A 14,055-nucleotide genomic window follows, 5' to 3' on the forward strand; every position below is an offset into this window, starting at 1 on the left:
ATCAATCACAGGGTCAGCGGTCACCTGAAGGCGGACATTTTCTCTCCTGCAAATTGCCTGACCCGGCCCAGCAGTGGTGGATTAATTGTACCGCAGGCCCAGGGCTGTTTTCAGTTAGTGGATCTTGTAGAAGGGTCAACATGCTCAGCTATTTGTGTTTTGCTTGTGATGTGTGTTTGTGAGGAGACATTCCTGCAAGGTTTAGAAAGCAGTGTTCAAATTTTACATTTGATCTTATGCAGTGGAATACACTACTGGATGCAATTTACCATATGGTGGTGGAAATAAAATCAGAAGAAGGCTTTCAGGTTCACTGAGTGTGTATAGGTATTGCGAATGATCATTTTATAATACTAATAAGACATTACGGACATAAAAAATTGCACGTAAAAAAACACTGAAAATGTAATTACTTTCATTGCATACTTTTAGTGTTCTCCTTTCCATTAATGATTTTTTAATTTCTCGCAATGTTATTTTGAACTTGATACAAAATATGGCTACGTCTTCCCTCCCTCCTTGAATGTTACAGCCCTCTCCTCTTCTGATAGTGTCTAAAATACTCTGTGCTGGCCCAGCTCTTCAACCCTTACTTTCGAATCCCTACATAACCTTTTAGGTAGCTGTTGTGGCAGGAGTTAAAGGGACATCACAACCAGAGTTAGGCACCAGTCTCAGGAACTGGGTTTCTACACATGGGAGGCTTTTGCAGGTAAATAACATGCATAACATATGTTAAAAGACTGGGTAAACCTAGCCTAGTCTTCCTAGCCCCCCAACTTTTTAAGGTCTGTTGTGATCTATAGGGGGTTACTCAGTGGCAAAGCTTGACATTCTTTCACCCGGGGCAAAGACTTAGTTTGGTGCCCCACCCCAGAGAGGCCTACTTTTGTGTCCTCTTCTTCCTTCCCGGCGACGCCTCTCACAATCCACCCGGGCGAGGCTTCAAATCTGCACATAAAGGGCCGGATTCAGATACATTGCAGTATCTGTCGGCGCGGCGTAACGTATCACATATACGGTACGCCGCCGTAACTTAGGGCGCAAGTTCCGTATGCAGAAAGAACTTGCGCCCTTAGTTACGGCGGCATAACGTATGTGTGGCGGCGTAAGCCCGCCTAATTCAAATGGGGATGATGTGGGCGTGTTTTGTGTAAATTCACTGTGACCCCACGTATTTGACGTATTTCACGAACGGTGCATGGGCCGTTCGTGAAAAAATCCCAGTGCGCATGCTCGAAATTACGCCGCAAGTCGTCATTGCTTTAGACGTGAACGTAACTTACGTACAAAATGGGAGAAAACACTGCGCTAAACAAAAAATGTGCAAATGCTGCCAGTACCAAAAAAATGTAGATACAATTTCAAAAAATGTGTTAAAGGATGAGGTACGGCGCAAAAACAATTACGTGAAAGTTTGGTAATGATACCAAAAATACAAAACTATTGAATATAGTAATAAAATAAATTGAAAAACCACAAACTTAACGTGATTAAAACAAATGATGAATGGTTAATAAAAGCATAATAAGTGACTGACACTCTGTGAATAGCAAAATAAATAAAATTCAGAGAATGTGACATGAGCACAAATAAGGGTTAAAAAGTCCATAAAACAATCCCACGTGAAATAAGAATGCGCCCGATCGGTATATAACACATGCGGTGTGCACAGCGGTCTCGGCGTCCCCTCTCGTTCCTACTCCTGTGTCGGTCTGTTCCGGGGAGCGTGATGACGTCAGGTGTGGCCAAATTTTTGTCCCAGTCCAGCCCTGATTGTAACTAAATCTTTTCCAGAGACTGTAAAACACACTGGGGGAGATTCAGAAAGAGATACGACGGCGTATCTCCTGATACGCCGTCGTATCTCTGAGTTCCGTCGGTCGGATCTATGCGACTGATTCATAAGAACCAGTTAGGCATAGATCTCCCTTAGATCCGACAGGTGTAAGTGACTTACACCGTCAGATCTTAGGCTGCAATCTCCCGCCGGCCGCTAGGCGACGCTTCGGTTTTTTACGCGACGAATATGCAAATTCCGATTTCCGCCGATTCAAAAACGAACACCCGCCCGTCGCTTTTTTTTTACGTTGTTTGCGTTCGGCTTTTTCCGGCGTATACTTACCCCTGCTATATGCGGCGTATCTAATGTTAAGTATGGCCGACGTTCCCGCGCCGAGTTTTGAATGTTTACGTCGTTTGCGTAAGTCGGTCGCGAATACGGATGGACGTAATTTACGTTCACGCCGAAAACAATGACGTTCTAGCGACGTGATTTGGAGCATGCGCACTGGGGAAAATCGCGGCCGGTGCAGGCGCAGTACGATCAGCGCCTGATATAAATAATACACTCCCCCTAGCCGCGGAATTTGAATTCCGCCGGCGCAAGTTTCAAGATAAGTGCTTTCTGAATACAGCACTTGCCTCAAAAAATTGCGCTGGCGGATTGTAAATAAGATAGATTACGCAGATCTAAAGATCCGCTGATCTATCTGAATCTAACCCACTGTATATATTAGATGCTATCTTTTTACCATGTCAAAGGGTCCAAAAATTGCACCTTACTAATATACATATTTATATATTAGGGATGCTTCAGTGTTGTTTGTGGTGTTAGCAGTACTGACCTCATTAACCATTCATTGGTCAGCAGCTCAACCCCAAGAGAAGGATGGATAAGCAATGTAGGGACACAGACCAAGGGTGCAAAACTAGCCCGGCATTCATGTTAGGGAGAGAGAAGTAACGTTTTCTATCAATACCCAGAATGCTCTTCAGTTTATTGCAAAAGCATTTGCATGCCTAGGAATATGAAGCGTTTAAATAGCCCAGGTTTTTGTAGTTCCCTGCTGTTTTTTTATTTTTATTTTATTTTTTATAAAAAAACAGCATGAAACTACCAAAACCTGGGATATTTAAACTCTTCATATTCCTACTAGTGTCACATAATATAAAATCACAGAAGGGGGAGGAACAACACTGATCAAGAGAGAGATTAGACGTAAGGCCTATTCACACAATTGCAAATGCTGCTTAATGCACAAACAAAGGTGCATGTACCATTTCTGGCAGTGCACGCTACTCTGTGCTACAACACATTGTGGTTCTCAAGAGGCATGTGGGGTGCTGTGATATTCAGCATAGATTGCAGCCCAAAACTGTTAATAAACTTCAGCAAGTGACAACAAGCACATTTAAAGTGGATGTAAACCCTCTCTGACATGTTTTACCTACAAGTAATCCTAGATTAAGGCTTACCTGTAGGTGTTTGCAATATCTCCTAAGGCTGCATTCACACTCAAACGCGGCGTATTTTACCGCGAATTGCCGCGACAAATTGCGGCGTTTTGTCCCACGATTTGCCGCGACAAAACGCGGTAAAATACGCCGCAGTAACATACACAGGAGGGGTGATCAACATTGTCGGCTATGGCCGAACGCCGAAAGCCGCCTGAAAAAAAGGTCCGGGACTTGTTTTGGGCTTCAGGCGTTTCAGCGTTCGGCGTGGAGACGTGAACCATCTCCATAGCCGACAATGTAAACTCACCCCTCCAGCGTTTTAGGGGCTGCTGCGGCGTCGCGCTTCAGGCGTATATACGCCTAGGTGTGAATGGGCACTAAACCTACACGATTTAGGAGATATTTGCCACAAAGAATGTACTGTTGTCTATGGCACACGCGCCGTAGACAACGGCGCAGGCGCACTGAGATTGACGGTTTTATCAATGGATAATGTTGGCTCCCACACGCATGCGCAAAGTGACGTCATCGCCGCTCCGGCCAATCAGAGCGCCGATACCCGGATGAAACCTTTCATAGGGGGAGACGAGGACAGCTTTGGGGGCTTCGATCGAAGGTAAGTAATGCATAATGAGCTAGTATGCTAGTCACACTAGTTCATTACGCGTTTGTCTTGCAAGTTTATATATTTTTTTTCATATATTTTTAGATTTACAACCGCTTTAAAGCCCCACTTTAGCCAGACCTCTTCTATTCAAATGTTTTGATTGACTAGAATTAGGTTTGACTAGATAGAGCAGATTTGCATGCATCTTGATAACAGCCATGTATTGTAGCACAGAGTAAGGTGTACTGTCAGAAACGGTACATGCACCTTTTTGTGAGCATTAAGCAGCTCATAGCGTACATTAACATTTGCAAAAGCGTGAATAGGCCTTACATCTAATCTCTCTCTTGATCAGTGTTGTTTTCCCCCCTTCTGTGATTTTATACTATGTGACACTACTGTAATGTTACTGTGATTGTCTACAAAAAAAAAAAACAGCATGGAACTACAAAAATCTGGGCTATTTAAACATTATGGGCAAGATTCACATAGAACCGCGTATCTTTGCGGTGGCGTAACGTATCCGATTTACGCTACGCCTCCGCAACTTAGACAGGCAAGTGCTGTATTCTCAAAGCACTTGCTCCGTAAGTTGCGGCGGCGTATCGTAAATCGGCCGGCGTAAGCCTGCCTAATTTAAATTTGGATCAGGGGGGCGTGTTTTATGTAAATGTACTGTGACCCGACATGATTGACGTTTTTCCCGAACGGCGCATGCGCCGTCCGTGGAATTTCCCAGTGTGCATTGCTCCAAAGTACGCCGCAAGGACGTCATTGGTTTCGACGTGAACGTAAATGACGTCCAGCCCCATTCACGAACGACGTAACTTTTTCAGATTTCGACGCGGGAACGACGGCCATACTTAACATTGGTACGCCGCACTTACGCCACTATATAGCAGGGGTGACTATACGCCGGGAAAAGCCTAACGTAAACGGCATAACTTTACTGCGTCGGCCGGCGTACGTTCGGGAATTCGCGTATCTAGCTAATTTGCATACTCAACGCGGAATTCGACGGAAGCGACACCTAGCGGCCAGCGTAAATATGCAGTTACGATCCGACGGAGTAAGAGACTTACGCCTGTCGGATCTAACAGATATCTATGCGTAACTGATTCCAAGAATCAGGCGCATAGATACGACGGCGCAACGCAGAGATACGCCGTCGTATCTGGAGATACACCGTCGTATCTCCACTGAGAATCTGGTCCTAAATATTCCTATGCATTCAAATGCCTTTGCAATAAACCAAACAACATTCTGCGTATTGATAGAAAATGTTACTTCTCTACAAAAACTCGGGCCAAATTAACACAAATATAAACATAAATATACCTAGGCATGCAAATACCTTGGCAATACATAAGCTGAAGAGCATTCTGGGTATTGATAGAAAACGTTACTTCTCTCTCCCTAACATAAATGCTTGGCAAGATTTGTACCCTTGGTCTGTGTCCCTACATTGCTTATCCATCCTTCTCTTGGGGTTGAGCTGCTGACCAATGAATGTTTAATGAGGTCAGTACTGCTAACACCACAAACAACACTGAAGCATCCCTAATATATAAATATGTATATTAGTAAGGTGCAATTTTTGGACCCTTTAATATGGTTAAAAAATAACATCTAATATATACAGTGTGCGTTACAGAAAAGCTTATGGTGCATGTGCCCCTGGAGTGGCAGTCCAGGGGTATCTGAGAATCACTGTGAGTGAGGGCTGCATTGATTTAAAGATACCACTGTGGTGTCCCAGTACAGGTATTTGCTGTAGGCCCTGTCAGATTGAGGCCCTCGGCTTGTGGGGTCTCCCCTGCAGGGACTCAGCTAGTTATGATGTGATTTATACTGTTATGGTTGATAATACGTTTATTAGGTGTGTATAGCTTTAAGGGGTTTAGCCAGCCATCTCATGTTCAGTCAGAGTGTATTACCATCTCATGTTCAAGGGTATTAGAGTCGGGAGGATTAAATGCTAGACAATACCTTATTGTGTTGTGTTATACTACAGGTCAGTCTCTATGATCCACAGCTCTCAACCAATAGGCTTCAGTCTAAACAGGCCCTTATAAGGGATTGTACTTCCTGTTTAAGCCAGTCTAATGCTTCACACAGTTCCTAGAAGAGCCAACACAGTCAGAGGAGAGGCAGTGCAGGCCCGAAGCCTCCAGGAGAAAATACAGCAAAGAGTGGAGTATCCCTAAACATTACAGAACCAGTACTTCAGCTCATTTATCAGATCAATCCGTTATTCCGGCAAAAAGCCTCAAGTCTACAGACACTTCAGTAAGTGTATCTATTTTTCAGCCTAGTTAAGCATAGGCCCTGAATTACTATCCGGCTTTTGCAGCCGAGTATATACAGTATATGATCAACTAAGCTCAAGCATTATCAGCTGTGTGATCCAGAGACTGCCTGCAGAACATTTTGACACTCTGTTTAAAGCTGTGAAGATTTTGACACCTGCCTTCATGCCAGTAAAGCCTTTGTTGTTTTAACCCCCTGTTGTGGACTGTGTTATTACCATCCTAACTAGCGGGGATACGGAGGCCCCCGGAGCTGTAGTTTCCCGGGGTATACCAAAACTACAGTGGCGTCACGTGACAGAGAGGGTTAATACCATCTGGCCCTCACTAAGGGTTAATACCACCTGACCCTGGGCTCCTAGCCCCAAGAACCAAGTAGCTAACCATCAAGCGCATGTGTGTGGCCGTGGGACTCACCCTCCCCGGTCACCACACCACTGTCACTGCACCAGCAACACTTTTTTTTTAGCACCTGCCTCCTGGCCGGAGGGCCTGGTCATTGTATACCACAATGACCACTTCTTTCACTCTCCTCTCCACTATCCCTTTCCCCCGCTTTATTTTATTTATGCCTATGTTTGTCACTTTTTTGTCTTTTTTTGTTTGTGCACGTTTTGTTCACTGTGTGACTATTAGGGTGCCCGTCCTCGGGCCAGCCTTGAACGTCTTGGGAGTGGGTGGACATGGCCTTCTGGCTTAGTATACCTGCTCTCATGGGGTCTCCCTTCGGGGGAGCCCCACCTAGTACTGGGAGGGTTGTGTTTCGACAGTCCCTCCAAGGAAGTTGGGTCCGTGTCGGCTTCGGTTGCTCGGACCACAGTACCTTAGTCCCAGTCTGGAGCCTAACGCCCCAGTGGATCAGGGTTTTTGGGTCCCTTCTTCACAGGAGGACCACTTGACGTTGACGTTTTTGTGACACTCTTTATGTGTGTGCACATTTTTCAGCACTGGGTGGAGTTTTTTGGGTGTGTTCACACGCCATAGGCTTTTAAAAAAAAAATGGCTAATGAGGTCAGTACTGCTAACGCCTCAGACAACACTGAAGCATCCCCAATATGTAGATGTGTATGTTAGTAAGGTACAATTTTTGGACCCATTGAAATGGTAAAAAGATAACAAATAATGTAAATTTTACAGTCTCGGAAAAAGAGCTAGTTACAAGGAAGGAAGATTGTCCTAGACAGGGATTCTAGTAAATTTATTTGTGCTAGGTGGTAACTATCCAGGCTTATTTGTAGTCTTGACCAACTGGTTTCTCCTCCTAAGCTTGAGTTTAATGGTGATCTCTCTTTTCTGTCAATTGGTGGCACTGTTGCCTTTGGCATTAGGATGATAGATTACAGTGAATTCAGGTTATGGGTTATGTTGTCTCAGCCAATCAGCAAGAGTTTTATTTGGCCGCAGAGCAAGCTGATATAGTCAATTTATTTGGAAGGAGTCAGGTGATTGGGGTTCTTTCCACCCAGGCTGCGGCCTGGGTGTGTGTGGAGCAGCAGCAGAGATGTAGGCCTGAAGTTTGAGGCCTAGCCATGTGTAAAGGGGCTCAGCCTGGGGGGAGCCTGGTCGTTGCCAGGAGGCATAGGAAAATAAGTTGCCAGAGGGTCAACCACTCTTGTTGCAGGAGGCAGGTGTCAAAGGAATGGAATTCTAAAGGAGTACCAGAGCAGTCGTTTCACTAGCTGGGGGTGGAGAAGTAAGTGGGAAAGCTTCAGTAGAGACTCACCCAGGAATACAGCGGGTAGCTGTGAGCAAAGCTTGAAGGAGCACAGCGGGTATCTTTAAGTAGAGCTTGAAGATAAATACAGCGGGTTAGCTGTGAGTCAAGCCTGAGGGATCTAGCGGTTAGCTGAGAGTCTGAGGAACTCAACAGGTAGCATGGATAAAGATTGATGAATACAGTGGGTAGCTGTGAGTGCAGCTTGAGGAGCTATGGTGAGATACTGTGAGTGAAGTTGCTGCCATAGGAGACAGCAGTTACTACAAGATACAGATATCTGCATTCAGCTTAAAGGCCCTTTTTCTGTATTGCTGTCTGCCTAGTTCTATTTTTGTCTGTGGAGTCTGCCCAGTTACATGCGACTTTCAAATCGCTTAGAAAACATTCAGGAAATTTCAATCCACTTTATTAAAGCCTCTTAAACATGCTTCAGCTCTAGTTTGGGAATATCTAACACTCATCTCGCTGGCAGTGCTGTCTGTCACTTTAAACAAGTTGTTATCAGGTTGAGAAGGCTCTCACCAAGCTCTAACACTGAATAAAACTTACAGAATTCTCCTGGGAGTATGTTTAAGGCCCCATTCATACTTGCAAATGGGACTATTTGTGAACAACCACAGGAGACTCAGCGGGAATCCTTGTGAATAGATGTGGAAGGGAAGCCCCATTCAAAGCAATGGGAGTTTGACTGTTGACTGTCACTGAACTGCTGAAATGACTGATAAATCTTCCTTTTAAGGCCACATGCACACTGGGCATCTAGCCCCATGAGTCCAATCCTGGCATTTTTGTACCTCATAGACACTGGTGAAGTGTACAGCCCAGATGCCTGCAGGTTCAGAATGCAGGTACTCTGAGTTCTGGGCATACGTTCCAGAACTTTTTGCCTAGGTGGGTATCACACAACATAATAAGTAATGGAAAATATTCTCAGTGGGAACACAGCATTTCACCTCTGACCCCTTTCTAGTCGATCCAAGACTTAGAAAATAAAAAAAAAGGTTTGGTTAAAAATGGGCTTTGAATGTGCTGATTGTCACTGAACTTGCTGAAGCTTAGCAATTCGTATAGTGAACACTAGCAATGCCAAACTACTCTAACCTTGTTGAAGGTTTTATTTTTTTAACTCCTTTGCGAAACACCTACACATGATAGGCTTCAGACTAGTAATTACAAGCTGATCCCTGTGTTGGCTTAAGAGCCATTCACACTAGTGCATTGTGGTAATGTGTGGCAATACACAATTCAAGCATTAGTGTGATGCAAGGCCATTTACTCTGAATAGCACCCTAATGCATCTTGAGGACTATCATGTGTTGCTGTACAAAGCAACTGTGCACTGCCAGAAATGGAACATGCACCTTTTTGTGCATTAGGCAGCTCATAATGTGCGTTTGCGTTTACAATTGTGTGATTGGGCCTTATAACTTCGTATTCCTAGGCATCAGTGTTGTCAACTTATCAGATTAAAGTTTACTGACACAACACCCAAAATTAACTGGCACAGCCACGTTTTTACTGACATTTCCAAAAGAGATCGCATATTTGCGTATATCCGGCACGAAGGGGTTAAGACAAATAAAACATATTTCTTATTTTATTTTCGATATAGTAAGCAGCCCAGCGACAGGACTCAGGAGGGAAGGAAATTAGAATGGGCAGGCACAAACACATGAAATTGATTATCATAGTGACACTGACAGCAGTGTGCAGCAGCACAGATCCCCAACATAACACATCCCCTCCTGAGACACTCTCCACGTCAGGTGGTCCCTTCATTCCACTGGAGTCCAAACAGCACTCACAGTCCCACTCCCAGCTTGCTCACCTGAGGCTCTGGCCACTCCGTTTGGCTCCCTTGCACCATGACATCACACAACACACTCAGGTGCCACCTCCTCCAGACCTGCCCCCTGTTGGTGCACTGAAGAAGGCACTTGGATGATCTTGGCTGGCTCTGGGCCAGAGCTGTGCATGCACAGTTCTGAGCCTGAGTGTCACAGACATATTTTTAACTGGCAACCTTTTCCTGTCACTGGCACTTACTGGCAGGGGAAAAGTGCCTGTGTTTTGCTGGCTGCCAGTAAGAATAATGATGATTGGCAGCACTGCTAGGCATGATAAAGTGAGGGTGCTCTTGCGCCTACCTAGTAAAGCTTAAGATGTGAAGTAAAATAATAGTAATGAACTAAAAGTGATGATGCTGCTCAATCTAATAATGATGAAGCCACGTGACGTGGTGTAACATGTAAGGGACGGACTGATTTTTGAAGCAATACATCAGTAAGCTGTCATCAGCTGTTTCTTAGTTTCGTTTTCTTTGATCTTTTAAAATGCACTTGTTAGCGTTTTTACCAATAAATTAGCCTTGGTTTACTACACTATGGGAAGCTACCTTTTTTATTTCCCCATGCTGAGCACCACCGCTGCCAAATAGAAATCTGGAGCCTACAAACATTGGATTATACAGGACGCCCTGAACATCCACAGCTAGTTGCAGATTCAACAACACCCCTTGTGGATATCCATTTAATCAAGGCTTGATTACTACCTTGGGAAGGTAAGCACATTGTGAGCCCACATTATTTGAAGACCCACATGAGAAGATTTTAAACATTTGTTTATCACTATTGGAGAAGTTTATATTTATTTTTGTCTTTATGGAACTTCCTACACTTTTATGCACGTATAAAGGCTGTATTGTTAGCCTATTATTCCAGGACTGATTTAGGCTTCATATTTATGTTTGCCTGCTGACTTTTGCAGCTATTTTTGTGCACACTTTTTTTTTTTTTTTTTTTTTTTTTTTCACTGGCCACTTGCTGGCTGAACGTTTTTATTCATTATTGATGTTTTTATATTTTTTAGCACTTTGTTTCAATTTTAGTTTATTATCAATGTTCACTGATTAACACTTTGATTACTTAGTCATATTCATTGCGCTCGTCACTTTACCTTTCACTGCTAGGCATGCAAATACCTTTGCAAAAAAACTAGATAGAGCATTCTGGGTAATGACAGAAATGTTAACTTCTCTGTCTAACTTAAATGATGGGTAGGTTTTGTACCCACTTTCTGTGACTATGCTCTAGTTAACCATCCTTTTCTTGGGGTTGAGCTGCTGGCCTATGAATGGTTAATGAGGTCAGTACTGCTAACACCACAAACAACACCAAAGCATCCCTAATATCTGTGTATTAGTGAGGTGCAATTTTTGGACCCTTTGATATAGTAAAAGAAAGCATCTAATATACAAGCACTTTAAAAAAAATAAAGTAAAGCAAAATATATTTTTGGGTTGTGCTTGAATTAAAGCATTATGACTGCACTCTCTTTAAAAATAAGCAGGTTAGTGTTGAGGGGCTTTTGTTTTCTTTAGAGCTGCTTTCCTCCCCAAGCATGTTTATATTCAACTGCATTTACAATGAATTCTGAATGATCTTAGAAGTATCTCAAATGATGCCACTGACTCCAAACCTTAGTAGATATGGGGATTTATAAACACAATAGAGCATGATTCTTACAAAGTACTTGCAAAGCATTCAGGGAATTTCAATCCACTATAATAAAGCACCTAAAATATGCTTGAGCTCTAGTTGGGAATGCTTAACACTGATTTTACTGACAATGCTGTCTGTCACTTCAAACAAGCTGTTATCAGGTTTAGAAGGCTTTAACCAAGCTCCAACACTGAATAAAGTTTACATAATCCTCCTAGGAGTATGTTTAAGGCCCCATTCATACTTGCAAAGGGGGCTGCTTGTGATTACCCAAAGGAGACTCAGCGGGAATCATTGTGAAAAGATGCAGGCGGGAAGCCCCATGTGAAGCAAAGGGGGGGCCTGACTGTTGAGTGCACTGCTAAAATGACTGAGAAATCTTCTTCTTAAAACCACGTGCGCACTGGGTGTCTAGCCCTGTGTGCCCCATCCTGGCATTTTTATGTACCTTTGCGGCAATGGTGCAGCATACAGCCCAGCTGCCTACAGGATTAGAATGCAGGTATTCTAAGTTATGGGCATACAACCCTGGGCACTAGAAGGGTTGGACACTAAACCTATGCCTACAGGGTGCACCAAAGCGCTTGCATTGGACACACAGGGGCTTGATACCCAAAGTGCATGTGGCCAAAGTCTATTGAGAAGACACTTCCAGGAATGTCAATCTCTAGCCCCTGTGCTCCATAGTTCCTTACAGTGACCCTCGCCAGACTAAGCTACAGGGTGACTGCCCTTTAATTGTTGACTTCTCAGTGGATTTCAGAGGAACATTTCTGTTTGCTGGTGAGGGTAGCAGGAGAGGAAAAAAATATATTATTTTCTCTTGTATGGACAGCTTTTTGCCTTTTCCTGGCAGGGCTGCTTAAAAAACATCACGAAAGCTGCTTTGTAGAGAAATCTTTCAGAATACCCAAGAAAAATGAGGCTAGCAGGTAGTTCAAACCTGCAAATTGTCACTTTTCAGGAGAAATTACCCTTTAATGAAATATAAAGCATGCAATGACTTAAAACCACTGACTGTTGTAAAGTATGCAAATAGTAGCAATAGATACAACCGTACGAACTATTATTATTATGTGCTTGTCTTAAAAAATCAGTCAGGCTAAGAAACTGTATACGAAACTGTAAGGCCTTCTTCCAATGTTGGGGCTCAATTTAAATCATTTAAATCTCAGAGTCAATAATTTTTCAGAAAGACGGTCAGTGTGTCACCTCCTCACTGGCTGCTTGTAAGCAGGTGCTTACAGGTGTTGTGTCTAAGTTATCTAATTTAGCAGGCTGCCCAGAGGGAAAGGGGTTAATCCAATCTCAGCATTTTTCTGGGCTCTGCCCTCCCCTTCTGTTGTCACTACAAATAATTAAGGATGAGCTCTGGCATGTTTGCAGAGCCCGCCAAGAAGTCGGCACGGCGCTGCGCTAATCGCAGGTGGTGAGACATTTCCCGATCTCTGCAGCCGCGCATCGGGACAATGTCTCACTGCCTGTGATTAGCGCAGCACAGTGCCAACTTCCTGGTGGGCTCTGCACGTGGGCTTTGCAAACACACCGGAGCTCATCCTTACAAATAATAAAGGCTCTGCTTAGGGGGCTCTCTTGTTGTGGACCTCAGGGAGAACACCTTTGTTAGGACTCAGCTGAATCATGAACTTAAAGTGTTATTAAACCCGCAACAGTAAAATCTGTTTGTATATGCAGAATAGCATGCTTGTTATACTCACTGTGGAACTTTATTGTGTAAAAAGGCTCTTTGATCCTGTATGGACAGATCCTTCCCCTCCTGCAGGGTCTCTCTTGGCAAGGCCAGATAAGACACAGTGAGGGTAGTACTGCTGCACATGCGCAGGTTGGTCTCTTTCCTGTTTGAGCTGAGCTTTTCAGGTCACATGATATTGACATCACACATGTGGGTGTGTATACAGATCCTAAATGACAGCCCAGTCCCTCCCTCTTCTTCCTTGGCCAGTAACTAAAAAAGAACACAGTGGGTGGGAGGTCATATCTTGATTCATGGATGATCTGCCTCCCATAACACCAGGAGGACACATGCTATAGTGGAAATCTTCTCCTACCTCAACACTCAGCATTCAAGCAAACTCTGCAATTTATCATGTGACTGTGGTATACAGATCAACCAAAAAGGTATATAGTGGCAGTATTTTAATGTTTATAAGCTGTGGGCACTGGGGGGTCAACTATTTTCATATTACTGGGTTTTGTAACACTTTAAGACCTCTTACCTTGGGAGGTACATACAGTACAGCCTGCTGTTAGATAGTTAGGAATAAATGTTACTGAATGTGCAATATACAATTGGACTGTATCTGCTAGTATGTTCAAGAAAAGCTATATCAACTGTTTAATGCCTGGTCTGAAGTTATTTAAAAGGGTGCATGGAGGTCCATAGCATATCAAAAGAATAGGGTCTGTAAAGCACATACGGGGGTGAAAGGAGAAGGAACTGAAGGCCATCACAAAGGGTTTACTCAGTGGAAGAGTTGGCAGAAAGAGTGTAGTTGTTACTGGTAACCCCGAATTGATGGGAATGTAATAGCAGCCAGAAAGAGAGGAGTGGTGCCAGGCATGGGTGACAGGTCCTCCAGTAACGAAGGGGTCGGTGCTCTGTTTTCCTCTCTTACCCAAAAGCAATCAGGACAGAACCCACCGTACAGAGATCCCATAAGC

General features: G+C 43.8%; 1 protein-coding gene and 3 non-coding genes across 6 annotated transcripts in view; 2 read left to right on the forward strand and 2 right to left on the reverse strand.

Annotated features, from left to right (window-relative positions):
- Positions 1 to 14,055, reverse strand: part of HDAC9 (histone deacetylase 9) — an 821,625-nt gene that overhangs the window by 688,977 nt on the left and 118,593 nt on the right. The window lies entirely within an intron of this gene.
- LOC120942129 lies at positions 2,544 to 2,676 on the reverse strand. The gene has a single exon (XR_005749923.1). It is a non-coding gene; the product is annotated as a U4atac minor spliceosomal RNA (small nuclear RNA).
- On the forward strand, positions 5,320 to 5,452 carry LOC120942128. The gene has a single exon (XR_005749922.1). It is a non-coding gene; the product is annotated as a U4atac minor spliceosomal RNA (small nuclear RNA).
- Positions 10,969 to 11,095, forward strand: LOC120942130. The gene has a single exon (XR_005749924.1). It is a non-coding gene; the product is annotated as a U4atac minor spliceosomal RNA (small nuclear RNA).

This window comes from Rana temporaria, chromosome 5 (genome assembly GCF_905171775.1).
Source record: "Rana temporaria chromosome 5, aRanTem1.1, whole genome shotgun sequence".
Lineage (NCBI taxonomy): Eukaryota > Metazoa > Chordata > Amphibia > Anura > Ranidae > Rana > Rana temporaria.